Source organism: Otolemur garnettii, unplaced genomic scaffold (genome assembly GCF_000181295.1).
Source record: "Otolemur garnettii isolate 467f Iridium unplaced genomic scaffold, OtoGar3 scaffold00003, whole genome shotgun sequence".
In the NCBI taxonomy this organism is placed as follows: Eukaryota; Metazoa; Chordata; class Mammalia; order Primates; family Galagidae; genus Otolemur; species Otolemur garnettii.
The window spans coordinates 35,887,198-35,904,233 of NW_003852398.1; the positions used below are offsets into that span (position 1 = coordinate 35,887,198).

Below are 17,036 nucleotides of genomic sequence, written 5' to 3' on the forward strand. Positions count from 1 at the left end.
CAGCTATTTTTAGAGACAGGGGTCTTGCTCTTGCTCAGGCTGGTCTTGAACTCCTGAGCTCAAGCAATCCACCCACCTTCGCCTCCCAGAGTGCTGAGATTACAGGCGTGAGCCACCTTGCCTGGCCCAACACACATTTTTGAAGGCCTACTAGGTGCCAGGCATTCTTCGAGCTCTAGGCATTGAACAAAACCAATGAGGTCTTTCATATGGAACTTACATTCTAGTAGAGAGAAACAGAAAACAAACAAACAAATAAAACCTAATAGGTAAGCAAACTATTATCAGTGAGTGAAAATTGCTATAATGTAAATAACATGTGCTAGAGATTGAGTGGGGATGACTCCATGTGGGTAATCATTTAAGATCTCTCAGAGGAATTGACATCCAAATCCACACCTAAATGACAACAAAAGGAGCCAGTCATACAAATATCTGGGGTAAAAGTATTTTAGGCACACTGAATAGCAAATGCAAAGGCCCTGAGGCTGGTGCAAGCGTGGTATGTTTAAGGAACAGCAAGTAGGTGTATGTGGCTGGAGCTAATAAAAAAGTGGTAGGAGACAGAGTTGAAAAAGTAGACAGTTATAGGTCAAGGCAAAGAATTTTGATTTAATTATAAATGCAATGGCACATCTTAGAAAATTTTGAACAGGGGAATGACATATGATCTACATTTTTAAAAGCTCTTGTGTAGAAAATGGATTAGAGAGTATGAAGGTTAAGAGGTGATATGATCATCCTGGGTGGAGACAGTGGTGAATTGTTTAAGTGATGGTAGCAGTTGGGTAACAGTGTAGATAGAATGAAGTTAAAGGATATGCCATATATTTTAGAGACTGAGTTGACAAGATTGGGATTAGTTTTGAATGATTAGGAAAAGAGTGAATTAAATGTCTTGCAGGATTTTCAGCTTAAGCATCTATACAGAGGGCAGTTCCATTTACCTGGAATAAGTTTGGAGATGGGATTGGAAATCAATGTTCTATTTTGAGAATGTTAAATTTGAGATTCTTGTTATACTTCCAAGCAGAGATGTCAAGTAGGGAATAGGATATGCAATTCCGGAGTTCCTAGAGGAGGTCAAATGATAGATATATAAATGTGGGAGTCATCAGCTCTTATTTAAAGCCATGAGAGTGAATGAGATTACTTAAGGAGTGAGAGTAGATGGAGAAAAGAAGGGGTCTCTGTACTGATGTCTGTTGTACAGGGGAGTACCAACAATTTGGGGGTGGATTAAAGGAGGACTAGCTAAAAGAGAGACTTTAAAAGAGTAAATAGCAGGGTGTGGTGGCTCACACCTGTAATTCTAGCACTCTGGGAGGCTGAGACGGGTAAGCGGATTGCTTGGGCTCAGGAGTTCAAGACCAGCCCGACCAAGAGCAAGGTACCCTCTCTACTAAAAATAGAAAAACTAGCCAGGCATTGTGGCAGGCGCCCATAGTCCCAGCTACTCAGGAGGCCAAGGCAAGAAGATTTCTTGAGCCCAAGAGTTTGAGATTGCTGTGAGCTATGATGCCACAGCACTGGACCCAGAGTGACAGTGTGAGACTCTGTCACACACACAAAAAAAGAATAAATAATGACAGAGGATAAAATCAGAAGTGTGAGATGTAACACAAACCAAACGAAGAAAGCATTTAAAAAAAGGAGTGATGGACTGTGTCTACCTTTGCTGAGAGATGGAGGACAATGAAGGTGGGAGATAACTGTTGAATTTTGTTTTGTTTTGTTTTGTTTTTGAGACAGAGTCTCAAACTTTCACCCTGGGGAGAGTGCCACAGCATCATAGCTCATAGCAACCTCCAACTCTTGGACTCAAGTGATCTTGCCTCAGTTTTTCTATTTTTAGTAGTCATGGGGGTCTCACTCTTACTCAGGCTGGTCCGAGAACTCATGAGCTCAAGCAGTCCACCTGCTTTGGCCTCCCAGAGAGTTAGGATTACAGATGTGAGCCACAACACCCAGCCCCCATGACTGTGGAATTTGGTAACAAATTGGGATGTGTTGAAACAGCAGTAGGTGCGAAAGTGGAGACTGGAGACAGCAGAGGATGAATTCAGGAGTTTTGCTGTGAATGGAAGTGGGAAAATGGGTAGAAGGAATATGGAATCAAAGGAGGTTTTTTAAAAAGTAGATGATATTAAAGTATGTTTATGTGCTGATGGAATAACAGATCAGGAAAAAAACTGATGATGTAGCAGAAGGAAAAGATAATTGAATGGAGTCCTTGAAAAAACAAGAAAGGATGGGATCTGGAACACAACTACAGGTTGGCTTTTAATAGAAACAGGGACAGTTCTTCCAACATAACAGAGGAAAGAATGAGAGTATGAATCCACAGTTGTGGAAAGGTTAGTATTTGGTGGTAGAAGGAAGGGAGAATGCCTGCCTGATTTTTTTTCTTTCTTTTTCTGCAACATAACTGAGTTTATCTAAACAAAATATATACCTACTGTTATGTATAAAGAAGGTAAACTAGATAATCTCTAGATAGTTTTACTCAAGGTATGGGTTCAGTATACAATAATCTCTAACAAACTATGGTAGATATTTGAGCAACACAAGGTTTAGGGGCACTGACCTTCCTGTGCAGTTGAACATTCACCTATAACTTTGATCCCTCCAAATTTAACTACTAATAGCCTACTATTGACCAGAAATTTACTGATAGCATAAACAGTTGATTCACAAATATTTTGTATTTCTATATATTCTGTTTTGTATTCTTACAATAAAGGAAGCTAGAAAAAAGAAAATGTTATTAATAAAATCATAAGGAAGAGAAACATATATATATTTACTATTCGATAAGTGGAAATGGAACATCTTAAAGATCTTCATCTTTGTGGTTTTTATATTGAGTAGACATGCGAGGGAGGTCAGGCAGGGAGACTGGTCTTGCTGTCACAGGGTGGCAGAGGTGGAGGAGATGGAGGAGGAAAGGAAGGCAACTATACCCAATATAACTTTCATTGAAACGATTCCTCGTGCAAGTGGTCCCAGGCAGTTCAAACCTGTGCTGTTCAAAGGTCAACTGTACTTTCAAACTCAGTAGCTTAGAAGAACAATTTATTATTTTTCACCATTCTGTAGATTGACCATTTGGTTTTTCTGCTTCACAAGGTGTTGACTGAGGTACTAAGAATAGTAGAATGTTCAAAATGGCTTCCTTTCATGGCTGGTAGTTGATGTTGCCTGCAAGCTGGAAGTTCAGCTGGGGCTGTGAGCCAAAGGCTCTGTTTTCTTGGTTTTCCTCCATGTAGGCCTTTCCACATAGATGGTTGTGTTTCCTCACCATGTGGTGGTCTCAGGGGAGAAGGACTTCTTACATGTTGGTCAGCTAGGTTGTTTGAAAGGGGTTCAGTATTAGGCTAGTTTCAGTTTTGGAGACCACATTTTAAAATTCATCTACCCATACAGTTCATAATTGAGAAACCATATCCATATTTTGACTTGCTAATTAAAATTGCCTGATAAGAATTCTTAACAATGACAACAATAAAATCCATGATTTTTCTTAGGCCTGGAAAATAAGTAAAGACTCAGTTCCTCTTTGGTGGCTTGAATTTCTTTTTCCAGTTAGAAAGTGCCACCTGTCACCAAACTCCTCTTTTTTGTGTGTGCACAAGGCAGATTTACCTTGGATGCAAAATTTAAAAGTCCTATTTTCCTCCTATACTAGTTATGGCATTTTTCTGATGCACTGTCAAATACCAATAAAAAAGGAAGAATTGAAAAAATGATTGCACACTTGGGGAAACAAAGAGCTCTTACTTCTGACTCCATGGATGTAAAATGCAGTGAATGTAAAATTATGCTCAAAGTTTTGTGTTCTTGAGAGAAAAGGAAACCTGAAAACGTGGCATCTTCACAAGTAAGGAACATGAAAGAGAGTGGACAGATAAAAAAAAAATGTTTTCTGGGGAAAACCACTTGGTCCATATAGATATCCCTATAGTTTTCCATTTTAAAAAAGATGGAATGTAAACATTATAATTCATTACAAAGTGAACTCTGTGTGTGTTCCCCTGAACTTACATCACAAAAATGCAAACTAAAAAATACCTGAAATTGAATGTAAAATTCCTCTAGAAAAAATGTATTTTTGGTGAGGAAATAGTTGCTGAAGAAACCATGTTGCAAAAAAAGTGATTAAATCTCATAAATAATGTATCATCCTTGTACATTTATGTCTACTAAAAATTGTGGTTAAATTTAAATTATGGTTAGTTGGAAAACTTTACTTTTGCCACGGTAAAAGTATTTTATAGCACTTTTCCCTACTTTCTCCCACAACCTCCCTTTTCAGATCATGAGAATTTCTTTCATAGCTGGGTTCCTTCTGCAGGCTATCCAATTAAACTTTTTTACAATGATGAAAATTGTCTAAATTTTCACTGTTCAGTACAATAGTCATTAGTCATATATGATGACTGCTTCCTTGAAATGTGGCTAGTGCCAGTGAACAAAATTTTTAAATTTTGCAGTTAATTTTAATTACAACTAAAATGTTAATTGCCCATGTGGTTAATAACTACCATATTGGATTGCACATCTTGATGTCATTGAATTCTGTTCATCTCCTTTTCTCTAGAAGATGAAAAATCTGAGCGGCAATATCACCATATACTTGTTGCCATAAGGGTCTCACAGAAAAGCGATGTCAAGGAGAATAAGCACACTTATTGAAATTGTGTTTTAAATAAAAGTGACCATGTGCTCTCTCAGGCAAAATGGCGAGCTTCTTTATTTACATTGGTTTACATAGGGAATTTTGTACATGTGCACTATACAGCAATGACCTCATTGATCCAATTAAACAGCATATGACTACTTTGTGATTAGCTCCTAGTAATCTGATAATCCACTCAACATACACCTTTTAACATAACCCTTTCAACATAACCCAATTTAACATAACCTAATGAAGAACATATTGTCAGTCATTACTTTCTTTGTTCTTATCTGATGAAGCCTGAGGCTATGGAGGAACAAGGTAGATTGAATACCTGCTCTTGCTGACCTTGCCGTTTGGAGGCTATTACTTCGAATCCTTAAGCAAAGCATAGAGAAACTTCTTGGGCATACAGGAATTTGTGTGCAAACCTCTGCTCCCATGTAGGCCTTAAGTCAGGGAGGTTTGCTGGAGCCTTTTATAAGGAATTCTCAGGCTGGACGTCTCAAAAGCCTTTCATGAGCCCAGGTTTCATCTGTGCCATTAGATACCTGTATGCATTGGGTAATTTCCTCTTCTCTTGAGGTCCCCTAGCACATTTCCATTCCCAGACCTGTCAATAAGCGACCTTTGTCACTTACCACAGATAAGGAAAGGGTGGGTAGCTGGCCAGTTTTCCAGAGGGCTTTTTCATTGGCCTTATAAAGTCAACCTTAATTCCTTAACACAGTCTGGAAATGCCATTCCAGCCAAAGCCTTGGTCATATTAGGCCCACCACTAACCTGGCCACGTGGGATTCTGCCTCAGTTTCTCACAGTATGCTTGCACAAAGTCTTTTCACTGCTCTCTCTCAAATGGCTTTTTTGGCCAGAGGCATATAGGCATTTCGCCTATATATACTGATGAGCTTTGTCCTGTCAAATACTTTTTATTTATAGTCTTTTGATCAATGTTTGTATCCCTCTCTGGATCACAACCTCCTTAGGGACAAGGTGTTTGTTTTTTCTTTTATGTTATGCCCAGCTCTTAATACAGTATATGGAACATAGTAGGTGCTTAATAAAGATAAATAAATGAATTAAAGAATATCCATACACCCTTTGATATAAATGAGGGTTCCACTATTTGTTTGTGTGTGTGTGGGAGAGATAGAGAGACTGATGTTATAGAAGAATCTAAAGATATGCAGGAGAAAAAGGACAGATAATTGTTGTTTTGTCTTGTTTTGTTTTGTTTTTAGAGACAGAGTCTCACTTTATTGCCCTTGGTAGAGTGCCATGGTGTCACAGCTCACAGCAACTTCCAGCTCTTGGGCTTAAGTGATTCTCTTGCCTCAGCCTCCAAGTAGCTGGGACTACAGGTGTCTGCCACAATGCCTGGCTATTTTTTTGTTGCAGTTTGGCCAGGGCTGGGTTTGAACCCACCACCCTCAGTATATGGGGCCAGTGCCCTAGTCAGTGAGCCACAGGTGCCACCACAAAGGACAGATTATTAAAAAGAAATAGTGCTGGTTGCATAATACTTCAGAATTAGGAAATTGGCTTTATTAATGGTAAGGTTCTTTTTAAGCATTTATTATATGCCAGACAGTATCCAAAGTACTTACATAAAGGGTCTTATGTAATCGTCATAAGAGAACCCTGTGGAATATAAGTGTATTATCCCCCTTCTATGGTTGACATGAAGGTTAACAGGAGTAATTTACTCAAGGTCACATAGCTAAGTCACACAATAAGTACACATGTAGTAGAGCAAGCATTTAAACCCAGCCCAGCTGACTTCAGAGCCTACCTTCTTAAGCACAACGCTGTATTGCTTTCTGTTTGATTGTGTCCATATAGTATCAGAAGCTTAGTGACCTTAAATGTCTGCATTGGGCTTTTGTCTAAATTTAAGGATTTTTTTTTTCTCAAAAAGTCAAACTAATGTTTTTATAGCTAAGTTTTTTTGCCTTCTAATAATAAGAGGAAAATAAAAGCTCTTTAAATAAAAACAAAACAAACAAACCTACAAAATAATCAGTCTCCCTCTTCTCCAAATTGCTGGTCTGGTAAGAAAGATTAATGAAAGTTGAGAGCTCCTATAGTCTTACTGTGAATTAGCTAGTTTTACACATTCCTATTTATTGACTTCTTTGTTTCCTGTAAGGTAGATTTTTTTTTTCCTTTGAGACAGAGCCTCACTCTGTTGCCCGGTGGTTGAGTGCCATAGGGTCATCATACTTCACAGGAGTGTCAAACTTGTGGACTCAAGTGATTCTCTTGCCTCACGCTACAGAATAGCTAGGACTATAGGCACTAGCCATGATGACCAGTTAGTTTTATTGTTTGTTTGTTCTTCTATTTTTAGTGGAGAGGAGGTCTTGCTCTGACTCAGGCTGGTCTTGAACTCCTGAGCTCAAGCAAACTACCTGCCTGAGTCTCCCAGAGTGCTGGGATTATGGGTGTGAGCCACTGGACTCTTCCCTGTGAGGCTAGCTTATCTTCATGTGCTGGTTATAGTACATTCCCCTTACTTCCCCCTCACCCCCTACACATCAGATTCACTCTTTGTTATTCCCTGTCTTGCACTGAACTGTGAACACTGACCTCTGTGAGTTACTTCACACTCTGGCTGCTAATAGGGTTCTTTTAGCAGAAGCTTAGCATTGGGATAGGAAGAAGAGCAGGAAGAAAGAGAGATTGGAGAGTTTCTAGCCCCAACTTTCTCTCAACTTTGGTGCCACATTCTTGCTAGAGCTATTGGACAGCCTCTTCTACTCCAGCACTTACTGGGACCTGGTGATGCTCTTTTTCTACCTTGCCCCTGCATTTCTAGGGAAAGGAAGGTCTATCCATTCTTCTATCCCCTGAGAACTTATATTTATCTCTTATTTCCCTTAACTCTGTCCACATCTTTGTAAAAAGTCTCTTTAATAAATTATTTTCAGTAAACTTTTTTGCGTAGAAGCTATTTCCTGCTGGAGACCCTGCCTAATATATTTCCCCTCTAGTGGTTTTCAAATTTCTTAAAGGCCTAGACATCTAAATAGGGGTAAGATTAAATAGGCCTCAGGTGTATTGTTCCAAAAACTGGATTATAAGATTTTTATCACTTTTTTTTCAACATTGTTCAGGTAAGAGAAACCCTGAATATAATGGGTGTATGTACCCTCTGTATCTCTGATTGGAGATAGTTCATTAGGTTTTTTTGTTTTTGTTTTGTTTTGAGATAGTCTCCCTTTGTTGCCCCAGGTAGTGTGCAGTGGCATTATCCTAGCTCACTGCAACCTCAAACTTCTGTGCTCAAGTGATCCTCCTGCCTCAGTCTCCCAAGTAGCTAGGACTACAGGAATGCCACCATACCTGGCTAATTTTTCTATTTTTAGTAGAGACAGGGTCTAACTCTGACTTAGACTGATCTCAAACTTCTGGCTTCAAGCGATCCTTCTGCTTTGGTCTCTCAAAGCACTAGGATGACAGTTGTGAGCCACTGGGCACAGCCTCATTAGTTTTTTGTTGTTGTTGTCTGTTTGTTTTTTGAGACAGAGTCCCACTACAGGTGCCTGCCACAATGCCCGGCTATATTTTTGTTGTAGTTGTCATTGTTTGGCTGGCCTGGGCTGGGTTTGAACCTGCCAGCCTCTGTATATATGGCTGGCACCCTACCCACTGAGCTACAGGCGCTACCCCTCATTAGGTTTTTTGTTTTGTTTTACAGCTAGAATAAAATGACCTCACAATTATTCATTCCCTTTGCCCTGAGACTCTGATCATCAGGCAACTTTGTGATTACTAAATTGGTTTCCTAGGTAAAATGATCCAGGGAAAGGGGTACCTAACTTTTCAAGAGCAAGAAATTTAGCTATCTTATTTGCCCTGCATCTAGTATAAAGCTTTATCCCAAGTAGGCACTAAAGATATCTTCGATGACAGATTCTAAAATAAATATTAATCAAATGTATTTTTTTAAAGAAATAATAAAGGTCAGGCATGATGGCACATGCCTGTAATCCTAGCACTCTGGGAAGCTAAGAAAGGTGGATTGCCTGAGCTCACAAGTTCGAGAGCAGCCTGAGCAAGAGCAACATCTCTAAAAATAGCCAGGTGTTGTGGCAGGCACCTGTAGTCCTAGCTACTCTAGAGGCTAAGACAAGAGAATCACTTGAGTCCAAGAATTTGAGGTTGCTGTGAGCTGTGACACCACAGCACTCTACCAAAGGTGACAAAGTAAGACTCTGTCTCAAAAAAAATTTTTAGGAATGAATAAATAAATAAATAAATTTATTTATTTATTTTGACAGAGTCTTACTCTATCACCTAGGCCAGAGTGCTGCAGCAGCAGTCTAATTCACAGCAACCTCAAACTCCTGGGTTCAAGTAATCTTCCTGTCTCAGTCTCCCAAGTAGCCGGGACTAAAGCTGTCTGCCACAACACCAGGCTAATTTTTTATATTTTTGGTAGAGACGTGGTCTTGCTCTTATTCAGGTTGGTTTCGAATTCCTAAGCTCAAATGATCCTCCCACCTTGGCCTCCCTACAGGTGTGAGCCACCATACCTGGCTGATTAATTTTTTTTTTTTTTGAGACACTATGTTGCCCTTGGTAGAGTGCTGTGGCATCACAGCTCACAACAACCTCAAACTCCTGGGCTTAAGCAATTCTCTTGCCTCAGCCTCATAGTAGCTGGGACTATAGGTGCCCGCCACAATGCCTGGTTATTTTTTACTGCAGTTGTCATTGTTGTTTAGCTGGCTCCGGGCTAGGTTTAACCCCACCAGCTTCGGTGTATGTGGCTGGCTCTATAACCACTGTGCTATGGGCACTGAGCCAAAGAAGTTAATTTTAAATAAACAATATGCCTTAGAAACTAAGGTATAGCTTAAGCAGTTATGCCTTAGCCTTACAGATATTAATTCCTTAGTGTCACTGAGTTGGTCATATCAGCAAATATTGAGGACTTAGCATTTGCAAAGCATACTGTGTCTGTGCCCTTGGAACCAAGAGAACCAAGAGAGTAGTGGGATACTGAGCCTCTGAGAGTCAAGGGGAGAGATGACATTAAAGGAGAAAGAAGTGTGTGTGGGGGGAAATCCAGAGCTAGCTCAACAGATAGCAGCTCATCTGACTTCAATTTTACCTAGATTTGAGCTCTAGCAGGAACCATGGCTAATGTTTCCTTAGCATATAGGTTAGCACTAATAAAGAGTAGGGTTTCAGTACATGCCTTTTTTTTCGAGACAAAGCTTAAGCTGTTGCTCTGGGTAGAGTGCCATGGCATCACAGCTCACAGCAACCTCAAACTCCCAGGCTTAAGCAATTCTCTTGCCTTAGCCTCCCAAGTAGCTGGAACTACAGGCACCCTCCACAACGCCTGGCTATTTTGTTGTTGTTGTTGTTGCAGTTGTCATTGTTGTTTTAGCTGGCCTGGGTTGGATTCGAACCACCAGCCTCAGTGTATGTGGCCGGCACCCTATCCACTGAGCTATGGGCACTGTCCCAGTACATGCTTTTTGGTAGACTAAATAAATAAACTTGTGAACTGTAAAGAATAATCAGGAAAAGTAAAGTCTTAAAATTACTGACTTCAGATGATATTGGAAAGTGTCTAAGAACCAAATGGAAAAGAATGCACATGAACTGAAAATTGCAAGGCAGAAATGTGGTTGAATTGGATACTCAAACGTACACTAGCTTGAGGATTTGGGAATAAAAGGATAATTCATTCTTCTTGTCCTGCTTCACGCCCCCAGAGTTGAATTAAACTCAGAGTTCCTGTTGACCTCATGAGAGGATTCCAAATACACAAATCAGGAAAACAGAGGGGGAAGGGAAATCTTTAAAAGTTAAACAAGAAAAACATCTATCTAGAGGACATCTTGTTTTTTCCTGGTCAATTACATGCTACGGCATGTAAAAGAAAACTAATGATGATGTCAAGCATGAACGTGTTATCTAGTTGCAATAGTACAGGACAGATATATCGTGTCCAGACTGTACTTCTGTTATGGTCTATTTTAGGGAGCTTCTGAATTTGGATCTAATAGTAATATCTGGAAAAGAGATAATAATTTGTGCTTATATAGCACTCTTCATCCAAATGTCCCAAAATACTTTACAAAGAAATAAGTATTATTATCCCAGATGGAGCAACTCAGACAGAAGGGCTGCTACCCTTTTCAGCAAATTGGGGAGTTGAAGCCCCTGAACTCCAAACATACATAGCCCTTGGCTATAAATTATTGAATCAGGGCCTATTTTGATTGAGAGCTGGGACTACCAATAAGGAGCCTTTTTTTTTTTTGAGACAGAGTCTCAAGCTGTTGCCCTGGGTAGAGTGCCATGGTGTCACAGCTCACAGCAACCTCAAACTCTTGGGCTTAAGCAATTCTCTTGCCTCAGCCTCCCAAGTAGCTGGGATGACAGGCGCACACCACAACACCCAGCTATTTTTAGAGATGAGGTCTCCCTCTGGTTCAGGCTGGTCTCGAACCTGTGAGCTCACACATTCCACCCATCTCAGCCTCCCAAATGCTGGGATTACGCTCACTGCAACTTTGAACTCCTGGACTTAAGGACTTCACCACCACAACTTGCCAATTTTTAAATTTTTTTTGTAGATTTGGGTCTTGTTATTGCCCAGGCTGGTCTCAAACTCCTAGGCTTAAGTGATCCTCCAGCCACAGCCTCCTGAAGTGCCAGGATTATAGGTCTAAGCCACCATGCCTGGCTTCATAACAGTTTTAATGAAGTAGAAACTATTATCATTTTACCGTTGAAGAAACTCATAGGAGTTAAGAAACTAAGTCAAAATATCAGTTAAATAAGTGGCAGAGCTGGAATTCAGGCTCAGGCAAATTGACTCCGTTGCCCTCATTCTTAGCTAGTTGCTTTGTGCCAGGTATTGTGTCACACATTTTGCATGAATTATCTTACTCCTTACAAAACTCCTAAAAGTAGGAGTTATTATCCTTGCTTTATTGGGAGAGGAAATTAAGGCTTAGAAAGGCAAAGTGACTTGCCCAAGCATAGTAGGGGTAGAACCAGGATTTTGAAAAGTAGACAAGAGAGCAGTAGGCAAGGAGTCAGGGTAGTAGATGTTCCTTCCACTAACTAGGCTGTGTGACCCTGAACAAATCAAAGAATCTCCATAGTCTTCATGTCTCTCTGAAAGGAGGACATGAGTTACATTGACATGAAAATCTTTCCCATTGCTAAAATTCTGATCCTCAATATGTGTTTTCTAGTCAGTCTCTTGTTTGAAAATCCTTGGAGGAAAAGAAATTAACTACACAAAACCTGAAAGTGACTCTGAAAGCCAAATTTAGAAAACAGATCTCAAAAGGAGAAAAAAGAAGTTTACAAAATGTCTTTATTTAGAAAGTGAGACTGTCCTACAAACTGTTTGACTTGATTTGTGAAACTGAGTGACCAGATAAAAGCCATACATAGCTTCTTGACTATCCAGTTCTCCTGGATATAGTAAGTCATGTAACCTGGTTCAGTGGCACTTTCTGGCCTGCTACACTGGCTACACTGGCTAAAGCTGGAAGAAACCCATCTTGTGTGGGAGGGATCTGAGAAAAGAAGCCAAGCTTTTCATGTGGGTGTTCTATCTTGAATTCAGAATGTCTATACCATTCTGTCTACTTCTGTTTTTGTTCTTAGTGATTATTATATAGTGACACAGCCCACTGCTACCATGAACCAGTTTTTTTCACAACCATGTGGTGAGCCATGGTGTAGTGAATAGGTCTAGCTTCCATTTCTCCATGTGGTTCTATTCAAAAGTATGAAATTGAGTTTGTGGTAAATCTTGGCCAACAAAAGATATCTGTAATTTTGTTATCTTGGGAGAGTCACTAAAAATCACTTTGTGTCAATTTTCCTCATCTTGTAAAATGATACTTATCCTATTTGCTCTTCAGTGTTAGGGATTTCAAATAGTAAATTTGTGTAAGTACTTTGGAAAGAGTAGAGATTTCTTAGATGACAATGAATGTGATGCTGAAAGAATGCCTCTCATCCAGAAACTGGTGGTGCTGTGCACAAAGCAGGTGCTTTGGCAATGAACAAGCCTGAATTAGAGTCCTAGCTCTGCCTGTCATTTGGGCAAGTTATTAAACCTCTATAAATTTTCAATTTATAAAATGTAATATTGTTGATGTACAGCAATAATAAACTGAAGCTCCAGATATGCAAAAGCCATTAATAAATGATAGATATTATTATTTTTATTATCAATTATTGAATTATGATACAGAGCTAGCAGGTTCAGGATACTAGGTCTTATATTCTAAGACATGTATACTAATTCACTTTGAACTCCAGGAAAAAGTGAATTCAGTTGTTCTTCTAGGAAACCAACTACCCTAAGTGATGGAGGCCAATTCTGGAAGCTTACCCTCATACACAACGCACCTTGAGAAAATGTGAAAAGGTGCCTTTTTTTCCTTTAGAAGTCTCTGCTTAAGTCCCTACCTTCTATGACCACAGGAATTCTAGGAGGCTGTTGAGATCTCAAAATTTACCTTTGCATTCTAAGTTTTCTGAATAGGATATAATTATGGTGAAGTAATTTCCAACATTTTTAGCATGAGAATCTCATTTTAAGGTAAAAAAATATCATGGAATCACATATAATAATAGTTCTACTTTAAGTAGCCATTGATTGAAAAAATGCAGGATAAATATTCAGCAACATTGAAAAATTAGAGCGTCCCCTCTTAAAATTTTAAGTACATGAACTTGGTAGACTAGTTCATGAGGTACAAAGGAGAATACCATAAAAGTATCCTTCCTGCACCCCATTCTTCAGTTACACATTGCCCTTCCCCCAGCCAACTATTGTTTCAATTTCCACCTTGTCCTTTTAAAGGTAACTATTTACTGCAAATATTCACATATGTATCATTTTTTAAAAGACAAAATGGCAGCATATCTTACCACCTACACCTTGCTTTACTTCATTTATCATGTTCTGCTATATTTTGCTGTACTTTAAAATGGATATATCAGGAAAAAAAAGATTAGGTATTTTTATTCATCATTGCATGTACTATTGAAAATTGCACTGTATTTTTTTTGAGACAGAGCCTCAAGCTTGAGTCTCAAGCTGTCACCCTGGGTAGAGTGCCCTGGCATCATAGCCTGCAGGAACCTCCAACTCTTGGGCTCAAGCAATCCTCTTGCCTCAGTTTTTCTCTTTTTAGTAGAGACAGGGTCTTGCTTTTGCTCAGGCTGGTCTCAAACTCATGAGCTCAAGCCATCCACCCTCCTTGGCCTCCCAGAGTGCTAGGATTACAGGCATGAGCCACTGCACCCAGCCTGAATATTTTAATATATAGAAAATTCTAGTGTGTAGTTACTACATGCCACTTAGAGATTCTCAGCTCTTATATTAGGAACCACTGGGATAGGTAAATTATTAATAATATTTATTACATATATAACATTAATATAACATTAATTTTGGCCCTTACTCTGTACCAGACATTGTTCTAAGAACTTTACAAATTATCTCACCTAATACATGTGTGAGATATGTATCCTTATCCTTCTAGTCTAAATTTAAATGGTGTCTCCTTAAAGAACCGGTCCATTACCCAAATACACCTACATTCTCCCCTTTCCATTATTCTCTGTCATTTCATCCTGTTTATTTCCTTTAGGATACTTATCACTACAAGTAAGTAGTTACCTATTTGTCTACTTGGTTACTCTTGCCTCCCTAACCAGAGAGTGAGCTTTGAGATCAGGGACAGTGTCAGTTTGGTTCATCAGAGTATGCCCAATATCCAGTATGGTGTCAAAGGAGCCACTCAGCTGATATTTATTGAATGGGTACATAATGAGCAAAACTAGCTTTATGATGTTGACACTATTATTTTCTCCATTATACTGATAAGGAAATTAAGGCCTAAAGAGTGAAATAGACTTATCTCAATGTTAGTAAGTTCCAAAATTGTTTTAAATCTTAGCTCTACTTGATTCTAGAGCACAAGCTTTTCACCACTATTCCAGTCTCAGAGACAGAAGACTAAGTATAGTCCTGCTGAGATACTGAATAAGTCCTTTTTCTCCTCTGGGACTTTTTCTTTCATTGAAATTAAAATTGAATGTAGCCATCTTCCTTAAGGTGATTTATGAGATATGTGATCTATGGAAATGAAAGGAGGGGGCATTACAGTGGCCAAGAAGGCTGCCTTGATGCCTTTAAGAGTGCTGATGTTTAGTTCTTTTCTTCCTTCCCATCTTCCTTTACTGAAGGTTTGCTGATCCTTCCTTTAGGCAGGCACTGTGTTGAACATAAGAGGGATCCAAGACTAATAGAACATAGTTGATTGAGGTGCTGGACCTGATGGAAGATGCAGAGCCGTTAATAGCTGCTTAGAATATAATATGGACAAGTACCATAATAGTAATACTGTATGTGAAACACACAGTAACACAGAGGAAGCGATTATTTCCATCACGTATGTGTCTGGTGGTGGGACTAGGACTGGAGGAAGGGGGAATGAGGTATTAACACTGAGCTGGGCTTTGGATAAAGACGAATTTTCTAGGTAGAGGTGAGGCTTTCTGGACACAAGAGATATCATGTGTGGAAACACACTAAGAAACTACATAATGTGCTGTGGGTTGCTAGGGTAGGAGACTGCCTCTCAAGCTAGGTAGAAGAATCTTATGAAGAGCCTTGTGGAAGAGTTTGGACTTCACTCCTGACAGCAGTGACATGACCAAATCATATGCACATTTCATTTTTAGAAAAATCACTCTGGCAGTGTTAGGATTGGAGTAGGTGATGAGTGAAAAGAGATAGAGACCGGTGAGGAGGCTTTGAGGTTCAGGTGAGAAGTGATGAGGACTTGAACTTAAGGTATTTGCAGTAGATTTGGAAAGGAAGTATATAAATTAGAGACTTGTAAAAGGCAGAGCCAAAGGATTTGTGATTGTGATGAAAGGGGAGGGTGAGAGACGAGACTTAAGGGACTTATTGTAACAGATTGGATGGCCAAGTATAAAATAGTACCATTAATAAGCATAGAGAATTTGGAGATGGGTGGGAGAAGTGATGCTGTTAGCTTTGGATATATTGAGTTTAAGGTGCCTCTTAAGATAGGAAGGTGTAGCTCCTTCCTTTCCAGAACAGCAATCCTAGCCTAAGTTAGACATCCTTGGGCCAGTTTCCTGTGGGGCCTAGTCAAGGATAAAATTCTCCAAGACCTCACTGGCATTCCTGAGCTCAGCATCCTTCAAAGATAAAAGCTGGTTATTGAAAACTCTTTGTACCTTCATTGATAGGAGAATGAATTATGAATCTGTTTTGTTGTTTGCTTTTTGTTTTTTGGTAGTAGTGTGTGTTTTAAATCAGATGCTGGCTTCAGTGGAGCAAACTCTTCTGCCTCTTGCAAGCTTCAGACTTTAAAAAAAAAAAAAAGGAACCATTTTTATGGAGCAGCCTCTGGCCCTGACAGGCTCTTGCTCTCAACTGGCTCCCAGGAAAAACCCCCATCTCCCAAGGGGAGCGAATTTTTAAAAGATGAGATGCTATAGTCCCACGTGGCTGCTGGAAAAACCTTGGAGTCTTGGTGACTCCCAACACCTCTCCTAACCACCACCTCTGGTGAGGTGTCCTCAATGCCAAGACAAAACTCCTAGTCCCAACTCTTTCCAAAATGATAAGGCTGAGATCCTTCCCTACCTCAACTCAAATATCCAGCGCTCACCAGGCGGTGGCAGGGCCGAGCACGTGGGATCATTTAGGGGCCAGCCTCCAGAGTCCTCCCAGAGTAGGTGACAGCCTGGGAGGCGAGAGGCTGGCTGTGGCAACTCTCCAGCTCTTATAGCCGATGGCCAAAGGCAGGGACACAACCTGTGTCCCATTCCCTTGTTCATAGGATGCTGCCAGAAGCTGTTATCTCTTCTTTGCTCTTTCCTCATGCACTATCCCCACTGTCATGCTGATAAATCCTAAGAGCAAAGGGTGGCACGATTTCTCCCGCGCCCCTGAGGACTGAAGGCGGACACTAAAGCAGTGCAGTCCCAAGCTTCCCCTGCAGAAGCCGCGCTCCCCTCTGGGTCCGGGGGTAGAGGGGGCGCGAGAGAGCAAGTGGGCGGGCGTCCCATCCTCTGCATCCTCCTCCAGGTCCTGGCGCGCAGGGTGGGAGCGCTGCGCTGCGCCGCGCTGCGCATCGCGGCCCGCTTGCCGCCTGCCCCCTGCCCTAGCTGGGCCACCTCCCAGGGCCGCCGGTGGAGGTCTGCGAGGCGCTAACGTTACGCTGTTTCCGGTTTTTCAGAGGGCTCTATTTCCCCTCCCAAGGCGGCGGCGGCTGAGCGGCGGAGCCCCCCAAATGGCCTGGCCAGATGCGGCAGG

The 17,036-nt window shown here is 40.5% G+C and overlaps 1 protein-coding gene across 1 annotated transcript in view; it reads left to right on the forward strand.

Annotated features, from left to right (window-relative positions):
- NRG2 (neuregulin 2) overlaps positions 1–17,036 on the forward strand; it is a 257,452-nt gene that overhangs the window by 32,317 nt on the left and 208,099 nt on the right. The window lies entirely within an intron of this gene.